The sequence below is a fragment of the Zonotrichia leucophrys genome, chromosome 3, assembly GCF_028769735.1.
Source record: "Zonotrichia leucophrys gambelii isolate GWCS_2022_RI chromosome 3, RI_Zleu_2.0, whole genome shotgun sequence".
In the NCBI taxonomy this organism is placed as follows: Eukaryota; Metazoa; Chordata; class Aves; order Passeriformes; family Passerellidae; genus Zonotrichia; species Zonotrichia leucophrys.
The window spans coordinates 74,884,623-74,892,039 of record NC_088172.1 but is presented as its reverse complement, the minus strand read 5'-3'; the positions used below and the strand labels follow the sequence as shown (position 1 = coordinate 74,892,039).

The following is a 7,417-nucleotide window of genomic DNA, read 5'->3' as shown; positions in this document are numbered from 1 at the left end:
TGCTAGCCAAATTGTGAAGAACAGCATGTTTTATGAAAAGCCAGTTAAACTATGGCCATCAGTGTCTCACTTTCATCTTTGCCGAGCACTGCCTCAGCTTTCTTGCTGCACGCCAAACTCGTATTCTTCTCTGATGCACTCAGTGAGATTACAGTTAATCGTTTTGTTTTGTTGTTTGGAGAAACACACACACACACACACACACACACACACACAAACAAAATTCCTAGTTTATATACTAGATCTGCAGAGTACCAGAAACAAGTATCTTTGAGGCCAGGAAGGGATTTTATTTCCATGTATTGGATGTCAAAATGGGAATTGTTTGTCATTATCACTCACACAAACAGGCACAGAATATCTTTCCCAAAAACAAACTGACAGACATTAAATGAAAAGCACGACACTGCAATATGCTTTGGTAATCCTCAGTAGTGGAATGGCTTTTTGAGCTGCACAACATGACCCATGTAGATCCTACACTCCGATGTATCAGGAGATTTGAAAAGCGTCATGAAAGTACTCTTTTGGAAATTCTCTTTTCCCTTATCTGTCTCTAAACAGGTCAGGCATCCAGCCATCCACCCTAGAAGACAAAGGGAAATGCAAGATCATATGGTGTTTTCACCTGATGGCAAGGAGGACATCACTACAGTTTTCCAGCAGCCACCAGGTCTCTTCCAAGTTGATGACTAATAAAAGTACAGAATTTACTAAAAATGCAGTGTATCAGATTGCCAAGCAGAAAGTACATACAGTTAGGGATGAAGTAAAACTGATTTTAATGGACCATTAATAATCACTCCAGCTCATATGACTTTTTTTCCAATATGCCAGTTCAGGAAGCAAGTTTGATGATGACTGAAACAAAACAAAACAGAGATGTCCTACTGTCTTGCACTGTTATCACTCTTCTATTGTCGTCTCTTTATACAACTGTCTAATAAGACTGTCCCCTATTGTTTACTACTCAGTGTAATTCTGATGCGAAGTGATAAAAATGCATTGAGAAGAGCATTCCCTGCTTTTATTTGTTGTGATATCTGAGGCTTTTCATGCTGAACAATACTGGAAGATTAAAAAAAAAATAAAATAAAGAAAGAAATAAAGAAATAAATATAAAAATAAACCAAACAAAAAAACCCCAAACAAACCCAAAAACCCAGAAAGCAAATGCATTCTTTCCAGATTTACAGAATGCAAAGATAAATCAAGATTCAGGTAACAGTTCTCTGTGGATTAGACAACTCTGCTGAGACTCAGAGTGGTAGCACATATAGGTGTGTACAAGAACTGCCATGTTTTAAAATTTCTATCCAGCTGGAAAACAGCAGCATCACAAAGAAATACCACTCTGAGAACTACATTGACAGCACAGTTGGCTAAGTGAGCACTCTTCTCAGAAATACTTGGAGGAGTTAGATGACTGAAAATCTCCAAAAGTAAAGGACTTTGAGGCGAATCCAGCTGATATATTTGCAGTATGGTGCCAGCGTAATTTCCCCGAATGGCTAAAGAAAAAGGGAAGCATGAAAGGGGTCAGTTGGGAATATACGTGCATGTGGGGGAGGGGGACAAGGAAAAGGCAAAACTAGCTGAGAACAGGCTCCATTTAAATTGCATACAGACCTCACACAAAGCACAGAGAATTGGTCAGTAGATTGAAGCCATCTGGCTGGAGGAGCCATAAGAGTAAAACCCTGCTGGAGATCTCCCCATCACGTCCCATCATGGTCCAACATCAGAGCACAGCACGGGCTTCCCCCACTCCAATCTCATGGAGTGAAATATGGGAAGATGAGCAAAAAGAGGATTGAAAAGTTCATCCTTATGACATAGCCCCTACTCTTTTCACAAAGTATGTTGTCCCAAGGCCTCTCCAATAAATCTCAAGCTTTGGTGGCAACAAGAGAGAAACTGAGTCAAGGCTCTACGTGCTGCAGCCAACAGCAGAGAACACTGACACCAACAGCTGCCTTCAGGCTTCCATGACTCCCCAGTGAAAGACCACCCCACGGCTCTCCTAATGTGAACGAACCAGAGGATTCCGGTCTCCTCCGGCTCACCCTGGCCATTTACAAGCATGTTTGCTGTAGAAGGCACATGCAGCATTTGTTACAGTGCAGCCTGGAAACATCTGAAGAAGCAATATTTTTATTAGAAAAACATACAAATGTATTTTAAAACTTATAAAACATATCTTGATTTATGTCTCAGATAAAGCCTCTGATTTCATTTAATGCAAATTAAGACTGTTTGTGTTTCAGAACATTGGTATCTGAACACTCAGCAATGGAGTGGTCTTTATGCCAGCCAACCACTACAAATTTAATGGTTTTTTATTGCCTGTTTTTCTGAAGTCCCTCCTTTACCTGGGTTGGAAAATCAAGGCCCTTAACATCTGGAAAAATTAAAGCTTTTGGAAGTTTGCCGGTCTGATTGCCATGGTGTTGTTGCAGAGTTTTTGTTCCTTATGATTCTTTCATGCAGCCCAAATATGAATTGCCAGAGATCAAATCCAGTGCAAGTGGTTCAGTTGTTTTCTATCATTTTAACTTGCCCATATGGAACATTCCCAAAGCATCAAAAGTCATCAATATTTTTTAAGCACTGAGTGGCTCAGAACTTATCATTTTTATATCAGAAGTAATTTTGAGTGATTCTAAAGTCTTCTCCCTCTAATAAATGCCATCACTGAGGTATTTTAGCTGGTGTCAGCAATGCCACAGATACTGGGTATAACAGTAGCAGCGAAAATATATAAGGAGTGTGGTGGGGGGAGAAACAGAACTGAAATGCTCTCGCAAAAGGAAGTTAGATTAATTTTCCCACTGGATTTTTCTTGTTTACACTTAGCTTGAAATCTTGGAAGGAAACGTAATGAAATTATTCCTTGGTTATTTTACTTTGAAAAATAGCCATATCCACTGGGAAAACAAGAAAACCTTAAAAATATAAACAAGTTGTATTCAAGTGAGTCACTCGTTCTTCTATCCCAGTGCCATCTCTCTCTACTCCCTTTGCAGCATTTCCTTACCATCTCCAGCCACCTTTTCACTCCCTTCACACTTCCAACTATTAATTTTTCTCCCAATGACATTCTTCTCCACCCTCTAAAGTTGGTTTGAGAAGCTAGCTGACACTTCTTCATGGACACAGGCATTTGGGCTACACTACAGTGGTGTGGAATGGCCAGCCTTTCCTGCTGATGATCTCTGGCCACTCTTGACCAGAGATCTGATTCACATGTGATGAACCCTGCATGAGCCTCCAGCCCTAAAGGACACTGGACAATCTTCAAGGACATTACTGTATCTCAGTGCTTGAGTAGGACAACACAACCATATTGTGGTGCAGGATGATTGTTATTCTCTTCCCTTATTTAGACTCATGAGAGTTTTTGTCACATTTGTCTTTTATGGTCAGAATTTTGAATTATCCAGGCTTTTGTATGAGTAACTATAAAATATTATAGTAATATGTGCCTTCTAAGTATGGACAACTCACCGGGATAAACCTGTGAATCTGTGTCCCTCTCATTTCAGCCGAGCATCTCCAGAACAGTTCTCAGGATCTGTATCATCTAATGTATGTACATATCTAACAAGCAATTTTTGAAGAGTTTACTAATTTCCCTCATTTAAAATCTTGGATTATCAGTTGTTGGATTTGAGCACATTTCTTTGGCTTTTGATAGCCCAACATCAAACTACAGACTTTAACATAAACTCTAGACGTTCTGCAACCTACTTGTAAGCAGATTCAGGTTTCCTAATTTTTCAAGAAGGGGGAAGGGCTGTTGGATGCAAAGTGAGCGCTGACCTGCACTGACCCCTTCTGGAAAGCACCAAGAATGTACCATTGGAAACAAACCTGCGCTGGTCCTGGGGGTGCATGTGGGAACTACTTGACCTAATAGCTTTTTCCATCTTGATTCCTATGACTTTTAATCATGTTTGGTTGGAACAGCCTCAGCCTTCAGAAGCTATTTGCATGGGTAAAGCTCTGGAGCAAATATACATGTCATCCATTAACATCCAGTGGACCAGAAAAGGCTCACAGGACCAGAAAAGTTTCTTTGTAGATGGAAGCAGATACACTAATACATTGCAAGAAACAAGAAAAATAACAAAACATAGTCCATTTTCAGACAAGAACATAACACAATTTAGTATGAAAAGAAAAATGGAGCCTTACAGAACATCGACAATGTGTAATCCCAAAGCAGCTCAATCAAAAGAATACAATTTCTTTGAGAACAGTCCCATAAAATCTCTGGAGGCTGTAAGCACTTAGGGCATAAGTTTCTCAAGTAAAATACAGTACTTCCTTGCTCCTGATCAGATCCACATTTTGGACCACAGGTTCAATTTTTATTCAAAAGGAAAATGACTAATTCTTCAAGTGCCAGTGACATTGCATTCTGCTCCTTGGAAACGTCCAGTTCTATCTAAACTGGATGACCCACCACAGTGCTGACAAATCACAGACTACAGCTAAACCAGCTTACAGCAAGAAAATCACTTTATTTTCTCTCATGTACGGGGACATCGTATTCAGGGCTATATTTCTTCTTCCCTGAACACAAGAGCTTGATGAAATAAACACATTCAAAAATTATCTGCAAGAAATCAGAAATATGTCAAATTTCCAAATTTGGAAAGAGATTATGGGCTTCAACTCAAATTGGCACATGCTTTGTTTTTCTCCTTGGGACTCGATGGTCTGCACTGCTAAAAGTTGTAGAAACATGCACAAGACAAAAAAAAAATCTCAGGAGGAGAGACAAATAGTTCAACCCAAGCATGCAGGTTTTTAAGAATGCAACAATCTTCCTTCTTTGCATTAAATTATTTGTCGCTTAAACTCCTTTAGAGACAGCATTTGTTTGAAGGTGAGGCAAGCAAGTGGAGTACTTACTGCATTTGAACTACCACCATGTTGCTGGTCTCCTTCTGTTTGACCAAAAGCCACACCACTGCTTAAGTACCTGCTTCAAAAGTCCCATGACATGGAGAAATTTTTGAACAGCCACTAATCCTCTGTCTACATAACTTTACCATGGTGAGCCAGCACTGCGCTTATCAACTGTTGATTTCCATCCCACAAATTAAGTTTTCCCACTCACAAGAGGCAACAAAGCCAGCAGAAGAAACTGCATTTATTTTAAGCCATTGAATAAACTCTTCTGCTAGGTTGTTTCTCCCCCTAGGATAAAACTCACTTTATAAAGAAAAGAAAACAACAACCAACCCATAAAATTGTGACTTCACTACACCACTGTGCCCAGCGATGTTCCTTCTCCTCATAAGGAAATAATTCCCAGACTGGATGGCAGTAAATATTTTGTTTGGCTCCTATGTTTAAGCTTTTGGACAAGTTGAAAATCACCCTGATTCTAGAAATCATTATATAGCATAAAGCAGTGAGAGAGGAAGAGCTCTCTTCCGGCAAGCATTCTTACTCAATATGTTCTCTGAATAAATGGGATGGCCCTGCTTTCACTGCTTGGCATAAAGCACAAGAATCTGGACAGAAGCCCTGCCTTCATTTCCACTTCTTTGGAAAGTCCCAGAGTTGAGAGCTTAGACCTGTAACTGAATGAGATTTGCAAAGTAGACTATAACAAGAAACAAGTGCAACACACAAGAGGAAGGACCTCCTGCGACAGAAAGATTAAATTATATTTTACAAGAAATTTTACGTGTATGTTGCAGTTTACATTTTGCACCACATTTTAGATACAAACTCAGAAAAACATACAGAACATCTTGGATAAACACTGTTGACCACTTATGAAACAGAATGGCATGAATGTCCATCAGCGTGCATGAGTCACAAGTGATTTTAATTTACTCTGTTAGTTTTCACTTTCTGGATTTTTTTAAAGAGTTGAAATGACAGAAAACAAACAAGCACTTGGAGAAACTCCATGAATGACCTTTGCTCTCAAGTACAGTTCAACTCAAGTGCGCTCTTCACGAAGATGCAGCATTATCATCTAAGACAAATTGTTTGTTGGTATCTGAAATCCCAGTGGACTATGTGGGTCTGAGCAGCACCTCTAGGCTACCTTGCACCAAAGGCAGGTGTGAGAAGTCAAGTGATGAGGTATGCTAAGAAAGATAATGGGAAAAATGATCTCTCAGCAGCCTTCAAACTGTCAAAGACAAGTGATATTCAAACAAAAATGGAAAAGTGTTTAAACTAGACTGACTGTTTACAAGACTTACAGCCGGGCAACACGCTGCTTCAAATTGTCACCTGCTGAAATGCACAAACTACTACGGGAACAGGCAGGAACCTCAGGATCCCTGGAACATACAGATGTGGTAATTCGAAACAAACCCCCTCCCCAAATCCCACAGCTGGCTTGAAACCCTCCTTGATGCAGGAGGCACACCAGAGCCCATCCAAACAGAGGAGCCATATAGTTGAAGTAAAACCAACTCTCAGCCTTCCCTGATTGGAGAGCTAGGAGATTCAGGAGCTGTGGCAGGAGCATAGCTCAGGCTTCCACAACACAAAGGCATCACTACCACTGGATTTACCTCCCTCCTCCTAAACATGAGCCAGCTGTGCCCAGGGGACCAAGAATGCTGGTGGCATCCTGGTCTGTATCAGCAAGAGCGTGGCCAGCAGGACCAGGGCAGGGATTGTCCCCCTGCACTGGTGAGGCCTCACTTCGAGTGCTGTGTCCAGTTCTGGGCCCTCCCTGTAAAAAGGACATTGAGGTGCTGGAAAGGCTCCAGAGAAGGGCAGTGGAGCTGGTGAAGGGTCCGGAGCACAAGTCCTGTAAGGAATGGCTGAGGGTGTCTAGGCTGGAGCAGAGGAGGCTCAGGGATGACTTTATCGCTCTCTGTAACTCCCAGAAGGTCGTAGGCAAGTGCAGATCGGCCTCTTTCCCCCGGCCATCAGTGCCAGGACAAGAGGACGCAAGCTCAGGCTGCCCAGGGGAGGTTCAGGTTGGACAGCTGGAGGAATTCCTCTACAGAAAGGGTGATTCGACATTGGAATGCGCTACCCGGGGAGGCGGTGGAGTCACCATCCCTGGAGGCGCTCAAGGAAAGACTGGATGTGGCATTGTCTAGTTCCCATGGTGGTGCTCAGTCATGGGATGGACTCGATGACCTCAGAGGTCTTTTCCAACCTAGCTCAATCTGTGGTGCTGTGATCCCGAGCTGATACAACTGCCAGAAAATCCAAGCCCCCAACCAACCAACCAACCAACCAACCAAAAAAAAAAAAAAAAAAACAGGAAAACCCAAGCCCAGCACCAACCACAATACACTTAAAAGAAACAAAAGAAAACAATAAGGAGGACCACCCCGCGGAGAAGATGCTAGGCAAGAGAACACACCCCTCCCGCCCTGTGCCCCCGCTCTGCCCCTCGGGCGCCGGGGCGGGCGGGACGTGC

The 7,417-nt window shown here is 42.0% G+C and overlaps 1 long non-coding RNA gene across 1 annotated transcript; it reads right to left on the bottom strand.

Moving 5' to 3' along the window:
* Nucleotides 1–5,712: 5,712 nt before the first annotated feature.
* Nucleotides 5,713–7,196, bottom strand: LOC135445794 (uncharacterized). The gene is made up of 3 exons (XR_010439597.1): nt 6,552–7,196; nt 6,234–6,314; nt 5,713–6,116 (listed from the first exon to the last, which is right to left on the bottom strand). It is a non-coding gene; the product is annotated as an uncharacterized LOC135445794 (long non-coding RNA).
* Nucleotides 7,197–7,417: the final 221 nt, after the last annotated feature.